This window comes from Sus scrofa, chromosome 7 (genome assembly GCF_000003025.6).
Source record: "Sus scrofa isolate TJ Tabasco breed Duroc chromosome 7, Sscrofa11.1, whole genome shotgun sequence".
NCBI classification, from domain to species: Eukaryota; Metazoa; Chordata; class Mammalia; order Artiodactyla; family Suidae; genus Sus; species Sus scrofa.
The window spans coordinates 15,377,793-15,400,836 of record NC_010449.5 but is presented as its reverse complement, the minus strand read 5'-3'; the positions used below and the strand labels follow the sequence as shown (position 1 = coordinate 15,400,836).

At 38.7% G+C, this 23,044-nt stretch overlaps 1 long non-coding RNA gene across 2 annotated transcripts in view; it reads right to left on the bottom strand.

Moving 5' to 3' along the window:
* Positions 2,425–23,044, bottom strand: part of LOC110261794 — a 92,305-nt gene continuing 71,685 nt past the window's right edge. For both annotated transcript variants that reach the window (XR_002346336.1, XR_002346337.1), the window contains one exon: positions 2,425–3,565. This is a non-coding gene — a long non-coding RNA (uncharacterized LOC110261794). The remainder of the gene's footprint in view (positions 3,566–23,044) is intronic.

Here is a 23,044-nt window from a genome sequence, read left to right as displayed (position 1 = left end):
CAATTAAGAGTAATGGGAAATTTTTGGTTAAATAGTAATGTGGAGGCAGCACTTAGCTCTCAAGCATCCATTTGCCCTTTTCTTTTCTTTTTTTTTTTTGTCTTTTCTAGGGCCACACCCGCGGCATATGGAGATTCCCAGGCTAGGGATTCAATCGGAGCTATAGCTGCCGGCCTATTCCACGCCACAGCAACGTGGGATCCGAGTCGCATCTTCAACCTACACCACAACTCACAGCAATGCGGGATCCTTAACCCACTGAGCAAGGTCAGGGATTGAACCCGCAACCTCATGATTCCTAGTCGGATTTGTTAACCACTGAGCCATGGCGGGAACTCCAATTTGCCCTTTCTGGACAAAACAACTCTTTCCCTCTCCATGCATACCAAGAGAGATAATTCAAGGAGTTGTTTGCGGCCTTATTTCAGCCATGAGAAGGGAGCCAGCTCCGGGGTGACTATGATACAATGGAAATCATAGCAGAGAGCCAGAAAGAGGCCATGTCCTTGATGATATCATTGTAGAAGTCCTCCTAGATATGGCTTTACTTGCAATGAAAAATACCCTAACTTAACAAATACTCTTTTTTTTAAAGAACAGCAATGATGCTCCTGATATGACGCACCAGTACTTTATAAACACAAGGAAAGTAAAACGACTTCCAACTAAACTGACACAAAGTTTTTGATATTTAGAATTTTTGTTTATGCTTCTTGCAAAAGCTCTTTTACATGTACTCAGACGTTTGTGTTTGTCATTTATTCATTTTGTCAAATATCATAAAACTCCTTCACATTCTCTATTTGGCCCTCCAGATCTGCTGGTTTGCTTTCCTCTGCCTGGCTTTGTGCCATGTGGGGCTGACCCCAAACTGGACCTTCCAAGCTGAGTGCCAACTGGGTGCCTGCTGGTTCAGCCAAAGAAAGGCATCTGGAGACTGGAGGACAGAAGGGACATTTCTTCTGGGGCATTTCTTTCAGCTGTGGCCGTATTTCTGGTAGTAGCTGTGACCCTCTGGGACTCCATCTTCTCTGGTTCCTAAAGGTTTCCTTCCTTTTCCTCAGACTTAGGGGTGGTAATGATTTCTTGGTGGGACCACATTTTTTTTTAAGTAGTCCTTTCATCAAAGTCTTTTTATTTGACTCACTGACGGGGGGAATTCTGATTCCTGACAGTTCTCTGAAAGGTACTGAAACCAGTCTATGCAAAATCTTTTATCTATTGTGTTTTCTTTCTCCCCTTAGTTTCATTCCCTGTACCATTAAGAAAGTTGATTGATGCAGCATTTCTTAAAGGAGCAGTCACTCTCTCTCTGGTGATACCATCAAGATTTAACTTCGAGGCAGCCACTTTCCTCTTAATCACGTAATATGGTTTCCTGTGAAATAATAAATCTCATGCACATCCATGCCATCTTCCCCATTTCTGCTCTTCTATACAGATTCTTGCCTGGAAAATATTGTCTTTGAAATGGCTCTGCCTCCAGCCTTTCAGTTCTGCTTATTTGCAAACCACTATCACACCCGTGCCCTCAAGCCATCCAGGGTACTCCTCTGTCTGCCAGATAAAACCTATTCTTTGCCTGACAATTAAGACCTTGTGTAATCTCATCTATTCCAGATCTATTTTTTCCTTTGAAAAAAAAAATTTTTTTTTTAAATTATTGATCTCCTGGTACATACCAGTCACTGTTGTAAGAACTGTGGATACAAAAATATGATAGTTTGTTTCTAAGTTTAGGAGACAGACATGTAAGCAAATAATCATGCTGCCCTATAAATGTAAACAGATACAACCTGTGTTTTGTTAAATCACACTAGTCTGAGGGTAAAAATTGGGTTCCATTAACAGTAACAAACATCACTGTTACTTTTTTCCTTATCTGAGAAAGATGAAATAGATTCTTGAGCCAGCTCATTTGGCTTCAAATCCCTATGCACTTACTTCCTGTGGGACCTTGGACTGCTGCCTAAATTCTCTGTGCCCAGTTTCATCAGTAGCAACATGGGGGTAGCGGGGTGCCACAGTAACAGCCCTCTCATAGAGGCGTGAGAATTAAATAACCTAAAAAATATTTGTAAAATGCTTAGTACAGTACCTAAGATATAGTTACTGCTCAAAGTTAGCTAAGATGTGAGCATTTATTAACTCTCCCCAGAGCAGGGGTTTTCCCTTAAAAAATCTCCCCCCACCCATCTTGCACACATACCTTTGTAGTTTTCCTTTGTATTGATATTTCTTACCTAGGTATACATCATTGTACTGATAAAGCTTTGCTTTATTGTGCTTTGCAGATAATGTTTGTTTTACAAAGTGAAGGTTTGTGGCAACCCTGAAACAGGCAAGTCTATTTCCAGCAGTATCTGCTCACTTCATGTCTCTGTGTCACATTTTGGTAATTCTCACAATACTGCAAACATTTTCCTTATCATTATATTTGTTAGGGTGATCGTGATCTGTGATCTTTGATGTTACAACTGTAACTCACTGAAGGATTAGATAATGACTAGTATTTTTAGCAATAAAGTTTTTTAATTAATGTAGGTATATTGTTTTGTTTTGTTTGGTTGGTTGATTGGGTGTTTTTTTTTTTTCTTTTTCAGCCAAAATGCTATTGGACACTGAGTGGACTGCAGAGTAGTGAAAACATAGCTTTTATATGCACTGGAAAACCAAAACATTTGTTTGACTCATTTTACTGCAATACTCACTTTATTGTGGTGGCCTGGAAGTGGACCTGCAATATCTCCAAGGTACACCTCTATCTGACAAATTATACTCATCATATGGGTCACCCATGAAAAATATAGGTCCCTACTCTCACCCATCATTTCTTACTAAAGCTCTCTATGGGAAACACTTGGCTGTCAGTTCTTATGTGGCCCCCAAAATCTTATGGCATAAGGGAATCTATTTCATAATTCTCTCTTTCCAAAACTCATTGGTTTTCCAGGTGTGTTTGGGGTGGGAGTGAGTAAGGGGCCACTCCTTTACTCAGTTAGGGAGTGAGTTTTGGGCCATCATGACTACCTCTACTGGCTACTCAGAGTATTGTCCAAGTTTGTCCTGGTTTGCAAACTATTAGTGGTCTGGATGGGAGAGAAACACAGATGCTGAAATATGTGTTTAGAACCCAATCAAGGAATGAACTGGTAGACACTGCCCCCACCTCCGGTGACCTTTCAGCCAATAAGCAAATATAGATTATAATGGGGAAAATGAGGTGCATACAACAGGGTCTCTATCTCAGTTCTGGAAGTGCAGGGCTGTGTCAAGCCTGAGTCTGAAGAGTGAGTAGAGGGTTCCCTACTCTGCGTTTTGGGTAGAGGCAGAAAGTGGGCTCTCCAGTGGAGAACTGCATTGGGTTTCAGGCCACAGTGTGAGGCCAGGAGGTGTAGACAGACTGGAGTGGCAAGACGGTCCAGATCATGCCATGTCTTGCCAGCCTTAGGTAAGCAGTTTGCAATGGGAGCATTGTGAAGGGTGGTACCCAGGGCAGTGACAAGTGCAGACCATTCATTCCCAACCATGCTGATCAGATCTGCAGTTTAGAGAAATGGGGAATCTGGATTTAAAAACAAAACAAAACAGGAACTTCCGTAAGTTTTGAGAATTAAATTTAGTCACTTTTTAGAAATCCCTATCAGAGAGATTCAAGCAACAAACTGAATTCTGGCTGTATATACATAATGGAAAATAGGGTATAATAATATAATACAGAGATTATGGAGCTAGTTAAAAGAGTTAAAAACTTAAGCCACATTTATTGAATTTCAGAGTGACTTTGCTAATCATGCAGCCACACTGTTGATGAGCATAATGTCAGATATTTTGGGTTTCTTCTTTAAACTTGCAAACTCAACAAAGTGAGGTTTTCAGTTTGTTGATTTGTTTATTTCTGATTGGGCAGATTATTTTTTAACTCAGTAAAAAGAGGTTTTTGAAGTTAATTGTTTTATTTTTTATCATTTTTTTCAAGTTTTATTGAAGTACAGTTAACATATAATGTTGTAATAATTTCTGCTATACAACAAGGTGACTCAGTTATACAAATACATCTATCCATTTTTTCAGATTCTTTTTCCTTATAGATTGTCACATAATATTGATTAGAGTTGCCTGTGCTGTATAGCAAGTCCCTGTTGGACTTAATTGTTCTAAAATTTTTAAGCCAGACTTTGTCTATTCTGAATCTATTAGTTTGTGGATAGGCAAACTGCACAGGAAAACAGTTTGGAATCTTAGATTTTGCCCTTTCTCTTCCATGTCTCATATGTCAGATGCTATGAAAGCTCTCCTTTAAAAAAATTTTTTTTAATTTTTAAAAATTATAGTTGATTTACAATGTTGTGTCAATTTGAAAGCTCTCCTTTTGAGCCCTGCATTAGATCCTAAGGCTGGTGTAACAGATTATCACAAGCCTAGAGGCTTAAAACAATACAAATTTATTATCTTATGTTCTAGAGGTCAGAAGTCCATTGTAGGTTGGTAGGGCTGATTTGCTTCTGAAGGTTCAGGGAAGAATCAATTCCTTGCCTTATGCAGCTTATAGCGACTGCATGCATTCCTAGGTCCCATTTTCATAACTCATGACTCCATCACTGGCTTCTGTGCTCTCTTATAAAGATCTTCATGATTACAATGGGCCCACCCAGAAAATCCACAATTATCTTCCCTTCTCCAAGTCCTATATTTCATCACACCTGCAAGATCCCTTTTGCTACGCAATGTAGCAAATGTATAGGTTCTTGGGATTAGGGCATGAACATCTTTCATGGGGGAGAACGTTATTCAGCCAACCACAGGTCCTGAATAAACTGGAACTTTATTATCTTTGTTATTTAAAGCTCGGAAATAAGGCCAAAAGCCCGGAGGCATGTTCTTTTAATGTCTGAGGCTTTAAAAAAAAAACAGGATCACTCCCCAATATTATTTAACTATCTAAGGGGCTTACTTGTGTTTGACTTTGCTCTTACTATTAATTAAAGGTTCAGACACTGGATGGCACATGTAATTTGTAAAGCTTTTCTGGGATTGATGCAAATAACTGTTGCCAGTTGAAAAGATTATCCCAGAGGTTATGGTTTTATAACTCTATAGAATATAATCTATATTTCTGTAAACTTATTTAAAATTTTTTTTCTAGTAATATATCTGTTCCTCTTATTTTTATTTCAATCAGATTTACCATTTTAATGGTTAAACGCAATCTGCTGGATACATTTTTAAGCAGAGAATCTTGTTGTATTTGTATGAGAGTCATGGTTTTCACTTCTTGACAATTATACTTTGACGGTGAATTTGTCTGGTAAACTGTATGAAGAGGCCCAGTAGAAAACTCCCATATTCACTAGTCCCTCCCAAGTTTAAGAGTCTGTGATGATCTGTACCCTCTGATCTGTGCTCCCAAATCAATATTACACTCTCAGGGAAACCTAATATAGATTGAATTTTCGGTCTACATGTGGAAGTTTCAGTTTTCTTCTGCTTCAACCAAACAATCGATTTTCTATACAGCACCATTTTTTTTTCTGAATGATCTATGGAGTTGTTGGCAATTGTGATGAATAGCTGATCCAGCATGCTATAACATTTACATAATAATAACTTACTTAACGATGCTTGACAATGAGCACAACTAAAAGGTAAGAAAGAGAACCTAGCAGGCTGGGAACCAGGGAGTTGGCATGTCTGGCCTGAATCTGAGGAGCAAAGGGAAGCTGACGTGACTATTAATAGGTAATGAAATCAGCTTGCAATGTGAGAGGGGCAAGGCAGAGTAAAATCATAAACTGTTGGGGGGGGAAAGATTAAATCCTCTTGGTTTAAATATAAACCAAGAATTCACTACTGATGACCTTCCTTTGAAATGTAATTGGAGAAGAAATTTAAATTGTCATGTAAAAACATGTTCAAAGATGTGTGATTATGTTCTGTATTCCCATAGTTTAAACTGTGGCATTTTTAAAATAGTAAGAATAGTAAATAACTGCAGAAATACATAAAAGGGCATTGGGTTAGAATTCTTTGGACAAACTTCCACCCCATCAGCCATTCAGGCAAAATTAAGACATTCCTAAAGGAGTAGAATGTAGCAATACATTATTACAAAGGTGTATAGTCTAAGTGGTTCCAGCTATTGCCATCTGATATTATTTAACAGAGAATATTCTTATTTAAGAAGAAAAAAAACCACTGACGTTTAGTAAACACTAGAAGTCTATAAGGATTGTACCCCCTTTGTGTGATATTTTTCTTTTTGTTTAATTTGGTAAGAAACATAAAGAAAAGGGCATAATGCCTCAGTGAGGAGGCAGGGTGAATGATGGAAGAAGGTATTAAAGAAACTGGATGTAAATAATACTGCGTTGTACTCCTTGCTTGCAAACTGAACTCTTTCTCACCTCCATTTTCATTCCACTCCTTCAATCACTTTCAAATTCACACGTTTTACACTTGATTTATATGGCATATATTTATTTTCCTAGGTTGTAACTCAATCTATATTCTTTATTTCTTACTAAAAGAAAAATGTTTTTCTAGTAATGCCTATAGTAGGTAAGGAGCTGTCACTGTGTATCACTGTATCCTGAAGACAGAGTCATATACTCTGAGTCAGGGTAAGGAGATGGGAGGGGGTCTTTACTAAATAGATCAGCTTCTGTAGGAAGAAACATGATTGCCTCTCTGTTACCATAAGGCAGGAGTTAAGGAAGGGCATGTTGGTTCTAGAAGTGGGCAGAATGTTCAAGGGACTACAGTGGTGGATTTTTTTATGCCAGAGAAAGAAAAGTCTAGTAAAAGTGTTCAAGATACTTCCTTGAGATGATGGTATTAGAAAATGATTTCTGAGAGCTAGGGAGAATTTAAATGAGGCTGCTACAGATACCTATAGATAGCATCAAACAACTTCCATTTGGCTGCCTAGGTAGGGAATGACGGCCCCTGGATGTGATCAAAGCCCCCCCTCTGTTCTCCAGGGTTCCCCCATGAATCAAACCCATCCTAGCTCATTTAGATGCTGCATAGCATTTGGCAGGGTGCAGGAGCTGCTTTTCCTCCCAGTGCTTAACCTCTTTTCCCCTAGATACAAATGTCAATATTGGATTTAGTCTGGTTGAATGAATGTGTCAGAGGGGAGATTAGTGACTGGCAGCCACAAAAGGGTTTTTCAATTGGCAAAAGTAAATTTCTCACAAATGAATCAAAACAGTTTGAGGTAGAATAGAAGCAAGAGGGGAAAGTCTTGCCAAGTTGAGTCATGATGCCTCATTAAATGGATTTGAAAACTTCAGAATGGTCATTTTATCTAGAAGCTCCTGGATTCACTCGGCAGGAAGCAAGGGAAAGAGAACATATACCTTAACATCTTCAAAGGGCATTTTCGTGAAGTCTCAGTATATTTATAGCATGAAACCATCCGCCATGAACTGTTTGCTACAGATACTCAGAGTGCTTAGTTTATTATAATAATTCTTAGACTGCTGAATGTGATCAGTTAAAATGGAAGGTTTAATTTTTCTTAGTGGTTTCATTCATGTCTTTTGAAATTGGCTGTGCTGCTTGCTTTGTTGTTTGCTTGCCTTGAATACTTTCTCAACTGTCTTATAGCTCTGCTTTGACTGGTTGAGAAAAAATGCACGTGGTTCCCACCACAGAATTACTTTTCTTCTGCAATTCACACTTCTGGCATAATTGCTAAGGTCACTGTGTCTATGTTAACATTAATGCTCCTAGTCATTTTTTTTCCTTTAAAAATTGTTTTTTAAAAATTAAAGTATAGTTGATTTACAATGTTGCGAACTACTCATTTTCAATATTGTGGGCATGTTTATTTCAAGGAACCTGTGTTTTGAGAAGGAAGGAAAAAGTACAAACAAGCTTGGGAGTGTAGTTACTGATTGCTAATCAAAAGCCATTCTGAATTGTCCTTTTCAGGTTTAGCAAAACACATTAAACAGTTATAAAATATAGAAGTCTCAAGAAAAGAACTTGAAGTTTCCTGGAGAAGAGCAGGAAGTATCAACTAGCCAACTCTGTAGATTCCCTGAGAGCTGATAAAAGAGTTGGCCTCCAACTCTCAGAAAATATCATTTTCATTTCACTCCCACTTCAGTTAGATCTTCTCAATTCAAAGTTTTTTTCCAAACGACTGAAGAAAGTGATCAATTTGCTTAAGTCGAGTATCAGGGCCTATATCTGGCCCTTGCTGACTCTGAATTTTTCTATATCAAGAAGTAAACAACATCCAAGAAGTCTACTTGGGTTTCAAAGATTTCCCCAACCCGTTCCAAGCTGAAATGACTCTTTTTCCCACAGAGCTATGCTAGGGGAGCACTTTTCCTTGTTTAAAAATAGGAACACATTTCATTTTTTTCCTTACCTCTGAGTTACTCCCTTTTCTGATTGGTGAGTGTGGGAGAAGGACCTAAGCATGGTTAAGCCACACTGATGAGCTTTTTTTCCCTCATCTTCCTGTTCACAGGGGGTGTCCTCTGTGGGTAAATTGAGCAGGGTGGGCTTTGCCCTGCAGGTGCAGTCTGTAGCAGTGTACCTGTGTCAGTGACTCAGGAGTAAGTCAGTCTAACTCTTGGAGATACTAGGAGCATATCTAGCCACAGAGCTTTGCCCATATTATTCATCATTAAGAAAGATGGTACTTTCGTCTTTTTGTCTTTCTCCCACATTTTATTTTTTAAGTGCATCCAAACTCTGTAGAGAAAGAAAGGGGTGTTTTGTAGTGATGGTCTAGAGCTTTAACAGTGTGTATCACATTTGCTACATTTTCCCTTTCCTTTAGCTTATTGCCATAGTAACTGCCCATTGGTTACAGGCACTGTGACCTTGCCCCAGGCTGTTGTGGCATGATGGATTTCAAAAGGGTCAGAGATCTGTGTTCTAAAAAAAGTGGAAATTGGCAGCCACAAGCCAAATATGACCTTCAGTTATGAGTTTTTGGTTAGCTTTTAAAGAAAGGTTATTTATCAACATTTAAAAATTGAAAGATTTCAGAGAACAACCTGACTGCTGGCTTCTCTTGAAGAAGTAGATTAGCCTTGAGCTTCTGTTTGTAGAAGGCTTCCAGAGCGCATCGGTTGTAACCACTTGATATAGGACATTTTTTTCCAATTTCCCACTGACCTAACATCTTCTTCTTAGTGCTTTATATTACCTACCTGGTCCTGCAGGCACTTAGAGGTGCAACTTTTGTTCTAAAATTTTTTGTATCTCCTATAAGTACATCCTGAGGGCCATCAAGTTCTTTTAGGGCCAAAGTATCTGTAGCAGGCTCCTTATAGCTTTAGGATCCTCTCCTCATATTTCTTTGAAGTAGAATTATTATAAGAGTAGCCCTCTTCTTGGGAAAGGGTCCTCACAGCTGAGGTGGCCTGGATATGCTAGGAGGTGTACGATACAGAATTGACCTGCCAGAATGCCCAACCTACCCCAGTAACCAGGGTTATGGACCCAGAGGGACAATCATCAGGTACTGCCTTTTGTTACTCAGGCAAAGATGACTGGGTCTTCCTAATATTTCTCTGCTTATTTGGTGTGGCAAATACCACCATGAAAACTAGAAGCAAATGGCCTCAGCTATCTTTAAGTGCCAGTGTACTCCTGTCCCCCAGAAATCCCCTGGAATGCGATAATTAGAAATATCTCAGCTAAGTGTTTTGGAGGACCAGTTAAGCTCAGGAAATTCTCATTAGCTTTGACCGTGTTGCCCTCTCTCATTATAAATCTACCGAGGTGTCCACTACCCCAGGCTGCTACCTAATTATTGCTAGACAACTCCATTATCTAATAATTTTCATTAGGGCAAATGAAAAAGTAAGTGACTTACTAGTTACTTTCTTTGCTTCTTTGCATTCTTTACGAGTTTCCAAAGCATCTAGCAAGCAAGTAACTCAGCAGTAGCTGAGTTTATCTCATTTATTGGGGTAGAGGTCAGAACTAATGTCAACTATACCAATCTTTGTGTCAAAAATATTTGCAAAGTTCAGGATTAGGTGTAGTTGGCTGTGCATAAGACAGTATAGAAGCCAAAGTAATGACAGTAAACAATCTTAATAGGTAACAGGTAATATGTGCTTGATGTAAGTGTTCAATCCTTTGACAGCTCTAGGAGGCAGGTATTATTATTTCCCCATTTCACAGGTGAGGAACTTAAGGCACAGAAGGGGTAGGTGACATACTAAGTTCATAAAGCCAGGAAGTGATGGAGGTGGGGTTTGAGCTAAGTCAATCTGGCTTCAGATTCTACACTCTTAAGCAAAAATATTATGCTTCCTTTCACAGGACTGGATGGTTCTGCATGGTGAAGCTGAACTCACTTCAGCCTAACTTTATAACTTAATTTTATGAAAATGAACATGTATACAATTTTAAATATAATAATATATATCATAAATATATAATAAATAAGTATATATAATAAATGACTTTGTATTTAGACTATGAAAGTAACTTTTACAATGCAATAAGAAGAAGGTGAAAAATAGAGAAAAGACACTCAGTAAAAAGATATATGAATGGCCAGTAAGTCCAGAGAAAATTGCCTATCATCGGGCTTTGGGTAAATGTAAATTAACACCACAATGAGGGAGTTCCCATTGTGGCTCAGTGGTAAAGAACCCAACTAGTATCCATGAGGATGCAGATCTGAGCCCTGGCCCTGCTCAGTGGGTTAAAGGACAGGCATGGCCGTGAGCTGTGGTGTAGGTCGCAGATGCGGCTTGGATCTGACGTTGCTGTGGTTGTGGTGGAGGCTGGCAGCTGCAGCTCCGATTTGACACTTAGCCTTGGAACTTACATATGCTGTGGATGCAGCCCTAAAACAAATAAATTAATTTTTTAAAAAACCACAGTGAAATGCCATTACACATCTTTGAGGAGTATTAACATGGAAAGACTGACAATACCAAGTATTGGTGAAGATGTTGGCAATTGGAAATTTCCAACATCGCTGGTGTATTCCAAAGTGGTTGTTAAATGATACAATTACTTTGGAAAACAGTCTGGTGGTTTCTTAAAAACTAAATATGCTGTTAACATGTTAGCAATTCTACTTCTGTTAATTGTAGTCAGCAATTCTACTTCTGGTATTTATCACAAGAAATGAAAACATGGACCCAAAAAGGGATGTGCACGCAATTTTTTTTTTTTTTTTTTTTTTGGTCTTTTTAGGGCTGCACCCATGGCATATGGAAGTTTGTAGGCTAGGGGCTGAATCAGAGCTGTAGCTGCTGGCCTGCCCCACAGCCACAGCAACTCAGGATCCAAGTCATGACTGCAACCTATACCACCACTCACAGCTACACCAAAGCTCACGGCAAGGCTGGATCCTTAACCCGCTGAGTGAGGCCAGGGATAGAACATGCGTCCTCATGGATACTAGTTGGGTTTTTTAGTACAGAGCCACAACAGGAATGCCTGCACACAAATATTTATAACAGTTTTATTCATAACACCCTCAAGCTGGAAAGCCCCAATGCCTACTGATGGATGGATGAAAGAAATTTAATATAATTCATGTAATGAAATACAACTCAGAAACAAAAAGGAATAAATTACTAATCCATGTGACAACATGGATGAATTTCAAAAACATTATGCTGAGCAAAAGCAGCTGGACACAAAAGAAAATAAGTTGTACGATCCCACTTATATTAAATTTTTTCAAAGGTAAATTTATATTGACAGAAAGCAGATCAGTTGTTCCCCAGGGCCAGGTTGTGATGTGTGTGTGTGTGGGGGGGGGGGGGGATTGATGGCAAAGGGGCATAAAGAAATTTTGGTGTGATGGAAATCATCTGTATCTTGATTCCAGTGGTAGTTACACATTTGTCAAAACGCAATAAAAATACAAAATCTGGGCATTTTGGAAGTTCCCAGGTGGCTCAGTGGGTTAAGGATCTGACATTATCACTTCTGTGGCCTAGGTTCGATCCAATCCCTGGTGCAGGAACTTCCACATACTGCCGGCATGGCCAAAAAAAAAAAAATTGTGTATTTTGTTGAATGTAATTTATACCTTAATAAGTTTGCTTTAAAAAAAGGAACAACTGAAATGATATGCTAAGCATCCAACTTAAGAAAATAAAGTAAGTTTAAAGGAAAAAATGATAAAGACCAGAAATTATTGTATAAATAAAGATATTACAGGGAGCATCAATAAAGACCCAAGTTGGATTTAAAAAAAGAACTAAATAAAATTAATTTCTGATAAGAAAAAGATAAAAAGAAATCAGCTATAATGGAAAAAAAATCATTAAAATAAATAAATGAATAGAAAAAAAAAGAAAAAGAAAAAAGGCACACATAACCAGAATTAAAAATGAAAAGGACACATAACTACAGAAGTAGAAACAATAAAAAAATAGAAAGTTGAATTAATAACTTTAGGCTTAAAATTATAAAGACATTCAAAATAGATAACTTCCTAGAAAAATATGAATACCAAAACTAACTTAAGAAGAGATGGAAAACCTGGAAAGACTTATAACCAATGAGGAAATTAAACCAGGAATTAAATATACACCTTCTCCAAACTTTCACAAAATAACATTAGGCATAGATGTTTTTAACAGGAAAGTTCTAAAACACATCCAGGAGTTCCCATTGTGGCTCACTGGGTTACAAACCTGACTAGTATCCATGAGGATGTAGGTTCAACCCCTTGCCTCACTCAGTGGGTTAAGGATCCAGCATTGTTGTGAGCCATGGTATAGGTCCCAGACATATCTTGGATCTCGTGTGGCAGTGGCTGTGGCTGTGGCCAGCACCTGCAGCTCTGATTTGACTTCTAGCCCAGGAACTTCCATGTGCTGCAGGTGCAGCCCTAAAGAAAAAAAAAAAATGACATATCTAATGATCCAAGATGCAGATCCTATGAAAACCCTCCACAGAATCAGAAAAGAAGGAATGGCCCAAAACTCATTTTATTTTATTTATTTTCTTTTTATGGCCACACCAAAAGCATATGGAAGTTCCTAGGTTAGGGGTCAAATGAGAGCGGCAGCTGAGGCCTATGTCACAGCCATGGCAACACCAGATCTAAGCCATATCTGCAACCTATGCTGCAGCTTTCAGCAATTCCATATCCTTAACCCATTGAGCAAGGCCAGGTATTGAACCCATATCCTCAGAGACTATATCAGGTCTTTAACCCATTGAGACACAATGGGAACTCCCCCAAAACTCATTTTAAAACTAAACTTACTTAAATTAAATGTCAGTGAAATTGTAATTGTGATTATAGGCTAGTCTTACTTAAGAATATAGATTCTAAAATTTTCAACAAAATATTAATAGACAAAACCCAGTGATGTACTCAAATATTTGATTTATCTGAGGAATTAAAGAATGGCTTAATATTAAAAAAGTGTAATTCACCATTTACTCCATTAATAAATTTAAGAAAAATATATCCTTTGGTGAATGCTGTAAATTTCAACACAATTTTAATATATATAAATATATATTTATATTTTTATAAATTTAAATATACTCTAAATGACTAGAAATAGAAAGGTATAGTCTTTCCTGATAAAAGACTTTTACCAAATATCATACTTAATAGTTATCAAGACTTCTAATGAGGTTGGGTTGTATGAAATTTGTTTCTTTTCTAATAGCCACAATCAATAAGATATTGGCAGCATTACAGAATAGAACCTATAGTAATTAGGACAGCTTAGTATTGACATAATAATAAAAAGATCAATGGGAAGAAAAGTAAAGACTAGAAACAGACACCACATATATATGGAGACATAATACTGGATAGGATTAGTAATGCTTCAATGGAGAATGGATGGCTAAATCAATGAATGGTTCTAGAATAATTTGTTATCTATGCAAAATAACAAAAATCCATATTATTTTCTATAATAAAAATGAAGTAATTTTTTTCAAAAATGAGACTTTCATATGACTGAAATACCTAATTGTGAAAGGAAAACTATATTATTAGAAGGCAGGGTGGAAGAATATATATTTATCACCCTGAGTCAGGGAAAAAAATTTGGGGTAGGATATATTACACAAAATACAAACTGGGTGAACCACAAAGAAAAGAACACATACGATTATATTATAATTAATACTTCTAAGCATGAAATGATGCATTAAAAAGTTAAAAATATAATAGACTTGAAAGAGACATATGTAATGCATATAATAGTCCCAGAATTATTTAATACTAATATTAAAATATATGTAAAATATATAAAAATGGCTAGAAATCAACAATAAACATACAAACAACTCAATAGAAAAAAAGGAAAAATTTATTAATCAGCAGTTCATCAGCCAAGTTGTCAATAAAGATACGAGTAGATATAGTCTTTTCGCCATTCAAGAAAATCCAGTTTAAAATGAAAATCATGATGAGCTATTTCATATCCATCCAAATAGAAATGTTTTCAAGTTTGACTACACTGCTTTGTGGGGATAGAGATCACTGGGAACTGACATTCTCTGAGGCTGGAGGAGAAACCTAGCACTACTCAGTAAAATTTAAGATGCATACATCTTATCACCCAGCAGTCTGACTTCTACATATTTATTCTAAAAGAATGCATAAATTTGCCCATGGAATTGAGATACACTGGGACCTGCCACCTGGGAGCCCTTGCAGCAGTGGCTGCAATGCTTGCACATGGACAAACATCTTTTCAAACAACCAAATACAAAGAAGCTATAAGGGGCTAAAAATGACTGCATACAAATTATTTGGGGCAAATTATCAGCAAGAAGACACAAAAAACCCTAAAAACCTAACTGCCACTTCTGAAGAGCTGAGAGCAAAAACATGGTTTTGGAAGAAAAAGGATAGTACACAGGCCCTCTGCACACACCACCAAAGGGGTTGGCCGACCACCTAAGTCACCCCTCTGGCCCAACCCCTGGACCCACCCCTACCCCAGCCCACATAAGGAACTAGCTCATCAACTCCCCTCCCCAGTGAGCAAGCAAACAAGGGAACCTGTTGTTTGTTTTTGCTCCCTACTGCTACAGCAGGGGCCCCAATAAAGCCTTGACTGAATTTTCCCGCCTGGCTTTTTATCAATTTCCATTGATTAAGAAGGTCCAGAGCCCTGGATGGTAACAGTCAATCCCAAGAATGTTCACATGACATTGCTTGCAGCAGCAAGTATTTGCCACAATGTCCATCATTAGGAAAATGGATAAATGGATGGCTAGGTAAATTTCACAAGCATCATGTTGAGTGAAAAAGACAAGGTGAAGCACATATCCATATGATACCAATTAAATAAAGTGTATGTTCAACAATACCACACAGGGTAAAAGAATAAAGAAACACATGGGAGTGATATATAATGTTTTTAGAATGGTGGTTACTTCCTAGAGGAGGAAAAGGAGTTGATACTTAGGAAACAGATGCAGCGAATTTTAAGATATAGTATAATGTTTTATTTCTTAAACTTGATGATGGGTACATGGTGTTTCCTATTATTGTTCTCCATACAATTTTGTATATCTAAAATACTTTTTTTTAAATTAAGGGTGAATGAGATTAAGTGGATGATTTTTGAGATGTTTGACCGTGAAGGATAGCAAGATGATAAAACTTGGAGGTAGTTATGGATTCAGTAAAGATGTATTGTTCAAAGGGGAGAGGGGGAGGAAGTGGGATGGAATAGGAATTTGGGGTTAGTAGATGCAAACTATTACATTTAGAATAGATAATCAATGAGGTCCTACTGTATAGCATAGGGAACTATAGCCAATATCTTGGGATAGACCATGATGGAAGATAATATACGAAAGGGAATGTGTATATATATGACTGTGTCATTTTGCTGTACAGCAGAAATTGGCACATTGTAAATCAACTATGCTTTAATTTAAAAAATCTGTTCTAAAGGAAAAAAGATTTATTGTTGTTTCATTTTGAGTTAATGATGGGAAGACAGTAGCACACAATGTCTGACTCCAGAGAGTGTCATCCTCATAGCCTACAGTGAGTCTGGAAGCTGAGGAATGACTGAAGATGCTGAAGAGAGACTTGACAACAAAGGAGACTGCAGAGGGAAGGTACTTGGAAGGACAATTGTTGTTGAAAGTAATTGAGGGAAAAGCAGTGGGTTTCCATAGAGGCAGTTTCATAGATTTGGAAATGGGAGGATGAGTGAATTCCTAAATGATGACCCCAGTTCCTCAACGATGTACACACAGAGCCTGGGTCCGAGACAGTGTGGAGTAGGTGTGAGATGGTCCCTCCTGAGACAGTCAAATCAAGCTCAGCAAATCAGTGTAATTTCTGGAGTATTGAGGGCCCTTTGAAGGTTGTGGTCATATATTTAGAGAGACAAAAATCTGCACTATGGACATTCTTCAGTATCATTCAACTACGTCACACTGACCTAGAGAAGGCCTTCAGGGGACATTTATGTAAGAGAGTCATAAAAGCCAAAGGTAATTGTGTGTATTACTGGACCACAGGATGGGAAGTTGAGAAGAAATTATAATAGGAAGGGGGATGAATTTAGAGATCATAGAAAGAGGCTGAAGGGATTGGAGAGCTCAGCGAAGTCAAAGAATTTTACTTGTAGGCGAAGTAAGTGAGACCAGGGAGGATGTTTGTGTACCTCCAATGATGCTGGGCTGCCTAGTGGCCAGTCTGAGCATCATGCTGCATTCAAAGGAAGTATCAGACGAACATGCCAGGAAGAATAAAAAAGGTTAACTTTTTTTTTTTTAACTGAAATGCCATGAAAAGGAAAAAAGATGAGTTATATTTGTTGTCATAGCAGAACAGTATAAATTCCCTTTGCTTATCAGTTTCCCCAGCATCTCCCTTCTCATCTCTGCTGCAGCACCATCTTTCTCTTAGAACTCCAGCCCGCAATTCCAGGGCTTTTCTCTCCCTTTTGTCTCTATATTCCAAATCTCCTACACTCTGCAGGGAAGAGCATCAGGCCCTTTATAACACAGATCCATCAAGCCTTGCTCTGCTCTATCCAGTTTTTCAGCTGTGTCCATTATCTGGATCAGCAAACCAAAGGCTGATAGCTTCCACTTTTGGTCCCTATCTTTGGAATTTACAATCTTACATGTGGTTTCTGGTGATGATGAGACCGGGAATGTAATCAGGTGTAGTATAAAAGAAAAAAACATTGGAGATGAGAAGACCTAAGATTTGAGAGGCCAGGCTATTGGACAGGTCATTCATGGAGAACCTGAGGCTATGTCAAGTGATGTCAGGAGCTGGGGTGAAGAAAACACTTATGTTTTGTTGAGGAGGGAGGATTACCGAGACATTGCTAGATGATTTTTGTGAGAAGGGAGGAAATTGCCATACATAGCAGATTGATTGCTATTTAATATGGAGAGAAACTAACGATCTCAGAAGTGGATTAAGTGGAGAAAACAGCTTCCACCTGAGAGGGCTACAGGAGACTCAGTATCCTAAGGGAGAGTCAAGTTTCCATTCAGGAAAGGAGGTGGGTCAGAGAAGAGGTTAAAATCTGATGCACTACTGAAGAGAAATTTCCAGGTCACAGGAAAGGGCTTTTTTGATTGTTGTTGTTTCTGTTTTTTTTGGGGGGGGGAGGTGAAATAGATTTCAGGATGTACAGCACAGTTTGTGGACGAGTGACTAGAAGATAAAGACTGGAGAGATTTGCTCCTTGCTGACTGAAGGAGGAATGCAGAGCATTTTAAATTTAGCTCTGACGGTCTTTTGGAAGAAAGTGGGTTCTGTGGTGTGTCCAGAGGCCTTGTGACCCAAAAGCTTCATGTGAGAAAGATGGGGAGTTTCTAATATGCCAGGCATATCTACCCCTATGACAGCAGTGGAGCTAGATTTTGGCTTCCCATGGAGACTTGTACTTTTGAGTCCTTGTCCTAAGGAATTAATCATTGTAGCAGACAAATTTATTCAAGAGGATATTCACCACCATCTTTTTTGTAGTAACACAATCTGCAAATGTTTTAAATATCCAACAACAAGGAACTGGCTAGACAAATTCTGACACATCCATTCTGTGTAGACATATAAAAATTTTGTAAAAAAAAAAAAAGAAAAAGTAGAATAGCTGGAAATGGTGTGTGTGTTAGGCTGGTAGAATCATAGTGATTTTCTCCACCTGCCCCCAACCTCAGCCTCTATTTTCCAAGCTTTCTGAATTATTGTCCCAGTGTATTGACAATTTAAAAAGTTAAGAAATAAAAAATGTAATCTTTATAAAAAAAAAAGAAAAAAAAAAAGAAAAATTTTGTGTTGAAGTATATGTAATGCAATGAAGAAGCAATGGGATATTTTTCTAAGTAAAAAGCATCACTTGGAATTTCCACTGTGGCTCAGCAGAAATGAATCCCAGTAGGAACCATGAGGTTGCAGGTTCGATCCCTGGCCTCACTCAGTGGATTGAGGATCCGGCGTTGCCGTGAGCTGTGGTGTAGGTAGTAGATGCAGCTCGGGTCTAGCATTGCTGTGGCCGTGGCATAGGCCAGCAGCTGTAGCTCCGATCAGACCCCTAGCCTGGGAATTTCCATATGCCATGGGTATGGCCCTCAAAAGACAAAAAGACAGAAAAAAAAAAAAAAAAAAAAGCATCACTCATGTGCATATAATTATGCGTCAGTGAGTTTAATTGCTTAGTTATATTTTAATTCTTGTGTTGGAGGTCAGGTTTGCGAGTGTATGCTATTATTACTAAAGACGTAAAATAGGAGTTCCTGTCGTGGCGCAGTGGTTAACGAATCCGACTAGGAACCATGAGGTTGCGGGTTCGGTCCCTGCCCTTGCTCAGTGGGTTAACGATCCAGCGTTGCCATGAGCTGTGGTGTAGGTCGCAGACACGGCTCGGATCCCGCATTGCTGTGGCTCTGGCGTAGGCCGGTGGCTACAGCTCCGATTCGACCCCTAGCCTGGGAACCTCCATATGCCGCGGGAGCGGCCCAAGAAATAGCAACAACAACAACAACAAAAGACAAAAAGACAAAAAAAAAAAAAGACGTAAAATATGAGAGGGCTATGGGTAGATAAAGGCTATGGGTAGATAAAGGAGTGTATGCCACGATCCAAGAATTATGATTAATAAAATATGTCCACATTTTACTTGTGTTCAGGAAAACAAAAGTCATTTACAAAATAACATACACAGTGATCTTAATTTTTGTTTAAAAATCATAAGCCATATTTGGTCTTTTTCCTCATCTTTCAAGCCTTGGAACTAATTGCTCTTTTTCTGAACCTTAGCTCAGTCTCATTGTTTTTATTATCTCTTGTTGTTTAACAAATCACCTCAAAACATAGTGGCTCCAAACAATAAACATCTATTATCTCAGTTTCTGTGAGTCAGGAATTTAGGAGCAGTGAGCTAGGTGGTTCTGGCTCAAGTGGTTGCAATCAGAGTCCACTGGGCGCTGCAGCTATCTGAATGCTTGAGTGGGGCTAGAAGTTCTGCTTCCAAGATGCCTCACTCACAAGGCTCCTGGCAGGAAACCTCAGTTCCTCACCTCGTGGGTTTCTTCACAGTCTTGCTTGAATAACTTCATGACATGGCAGCCAGCTTCCCCCAGAAAGACTAATCTGAGAGAGAGTACAAGAAGTGGCCACAAAACCTTTCATGACCTGGTTTCAGAAGTCACCTACTATCACTTCTGCTCTACTCCATTCATTAGAAAGGATCACTAAGTTCATTCAAGGACAACAAGTGGAAGTTGGGAGCTGCTGTAAGTTGGAAGTTGTGTAGGCAGACACTGACCTAATAAGAACTAGGGGACTGGAGTTCCCACTGTGGCTCAGAGGGTTAAGAACCTGACTGATATCCATGAGGATGCAGATTCGATCCCTGGCCTCGCTCAGTGGGTTAAATATCTGGCATTGCTCTAAGCTGCAGCATCAGTTGCAGGGGCCACTCAGATCTGGAGTTCTGCGGCTGTGGCTGTGGCTGGTGGCTATGGCTCTGATTTGACCACTAGCCTGTGAACCGCCATATGCTATGGGTGCAGCTCTAAACAAAGACAAAAAAAAAAAAAAAAAAAAAGAACTAGGGAAGTGTGGTTGGAGCAGTGACAGCTCTGTCACACCTCCCATCATTCAAAAACTCCTGAAACATCACTCTGTCATTCCAGTAAGAATACTTTCCCTATTTTCGCAGCCTGTGGAGTACATTGCCTCCCAATTACAGTTCATGTCCTCTTCCCTCACCTTCCCACTAAATGTCCAGATGCTTTCACCTAATTTATGTATTACCTTAATTTAATTAAAATAATTGCATGTACTCAATATTTACTAGCATCCACATGGGCCCCAAGTCAACCTTCCATCTGCTCTACATGTTCAAAGCATTGCTCACAGACAGTCCTTCAGCATCTGCTTGCATACTTCTACTGAAAGGAGCTTGATATCTTCCTGTCATGTAAGAATATTTAAGGTTTCCATTAGAGGAACAATTCTTTGTTGTAGAAACCTGAAATATCAGAGAGAGCAAGCTCATGAGATACATGAATATACTGTGGCAGCCTGTGTTAGTCAGCTCAGGATCCTCTAACAAAACACCACAGAATAGCTGGTTTAAACAACAGAAATTTATCCTCTTACTGTTCTGGAGGCTGGAAAGTCTAAGACCAAGTTCTAGCAGGATTCATCTTCTGATGAAGGCTCTCTTGCTGACTTGCAGATATATGCTTTCTCCTTATGGCCTCACTTGGCAAGGAGAGAGAGAGAACTGTCTAGCAGTATCTCCTCTTATAAGGGTACCAGCCCCATCATGAGGGTAACACTCTCATGACCTCATCAACACAATTACCTCTCAAAGTTCCCATTGTTGCCTAATATTATTACACTGGGGATTAGGGTTTCAACATCTGAATTTTAGCAAGACACAATTCAGTCAATGGCACAGCTTATAAACTTATGATTCAGAACTGCTTTTATGATTCAGAAGTGCTTTTATATCTGAGATCAGATAGGAGATTTTTGCTCCTAATCTTTTAGGGAGCTCATCCCTGATGGCAGATACCTATTTCGGCAAGAATTGATCATGAAGTGAAGATTTCTCCTATCTTCCTCAACTCTGGCACTGGGTTTGGGGGTGATGGCAACCCCTGGGATAGTCTTCTCTTCTCCCAAAGACCGAGAAAGCAGGAAAAGTTGTCACTACTGGATGCTGGCCCTGACTCTTCAGCATACGAGTAAGACGTTAGTCCTATTTACCTAGAAGGTTTATAATGATTATTTCATATTTTAAATTCAATCTTGATTTTTCTGCAAATGCAATATCCAGAGGAAAAGAAAGAATTCAGCTCTCTGTACAAACATATGGAAATCAATGATAAATGGACAGAGATGCACAGTATATTTATTAACCAAGCTTATATAAATCATAATTTTTCAACCATTTATTAAGTTAATAGGATTGTTTTGGGAACATCAAAGAATTCTTTATTAGGTAAATAATCACATTTATCCACTCAGTTATGGGGAAAAGCAAATCATTCACACTGCATTTACTCTGCCTCATCAGATTTCACTTCTCTTAAATGTCAGCCGTTAATAATTTTTACCAAACAACCTGGGGAAAAAAGTCCAAATTTCTATCACCTCTCCAGTCCAGCAAAGGGATTGCTGCTTGCTTCTCAGATTTCCATTTCCTTTTTCCCCTGTCTGGGTAAATGCTCCATGTGGCTTATAATGAGTCTCCCTCACTGAACTCAAATTTAGGTAGTTGGCTGCCTTGGCCAACTCTTTCTTTCTTCCTTCTTTCTTGATTCATCCTATGCCAGTCTTTATATTATCTGACCACCCAGGCGCATCTCAGTGGCCTGCTTTGTTGATTAAACATGAGCCAGATCCCCTCAACACCTGGGACAATTCCCTCTGTTTCCACTCTTCTCCATCACATAGCCAGCTGATGTGGGCTCAGAGAACAATGACTTTTTCGAGTGTTAAAAGGATGAAAACATAACTAGGAAGTTAAGTCAGCTGCCTGACAGGGAAGGCATATTCCATGTTTGTTATTTTTATTTGTAATGTCAGTGTTGTCCTAAAAAGTGATTTTTATAAACCAGAACTTCATAAATAAATATGTACAAAATGTATTTTAGCCATATTACCATGTCCTGGGGGAGTTACAAATTTCATTCATTTAGTAAATAGTTATTGATCCCTCTAAGGCCAGTCATTAGGCATAGTGGGAAATATGGAGACTGAGGGATTCACCCAATAAACATTTTCTGAATACAAGTTATGTGTCAGATACTGTTTCAGAAACTGGGGATACAGAGGTGAACAAGAAACACAAGACTGCTGATCTCAAGAAGCTGCTACTCCAGTGGGAAAAGACAGATGATAAACACGTAAATAAGCAGCGAGTGTTATAAAGAAAATTCAACAGAATAATATGAAAGAACTGGTGGTAGTGAGGAGAGGGCTCACTTAAATGGAATAGCCTATGAAGGCATCTGGAAGTTGACATTTGATCTAATATAGGTGATGAGTAGAGTAGGGCACCTTGCTTTCCTTGGAAGAGTTTTCAGTTAAAGATTCTAAGATCATGTTCAATTTAGTATATAACGCCAAGCAGGTTACTATGAAATTTCATGGTATAACATCATACAACTCAAAGAATAGAATAAATATGAGTCCACATTGATATAAATGAATAATTCAACGAACAAACAACCAACATGGGAGAAGGAGCAAATATTCTTACAGAAGAATTCCAAATAGTACATGTAGATATTCCTCTCTCCAGAAGGGAGAGCATAACTCCTCTTCTCTTCAAATGTGGTCTGGACTTTGCGACTTGTTTCCAAAGAACAAACAGCGAAAGGAGGAAAACAGAGACTTTACAATGGAGAAACGTGAAAAACACCACCTTACCCAAATACCAAGGTTAACATCACCAGAGATGAGTTATGATACCTCAGGTGTCATGTAACAAGAAGGACATTTTGCTTCTGTGGTATCCATCATGAGAGAAAACATGAAGAAAACCCCAACTGAGAGATAATCTACAAAATTCCTGACCGGTATTCTTCAAAACTATCAATGTCCTGAAAAACA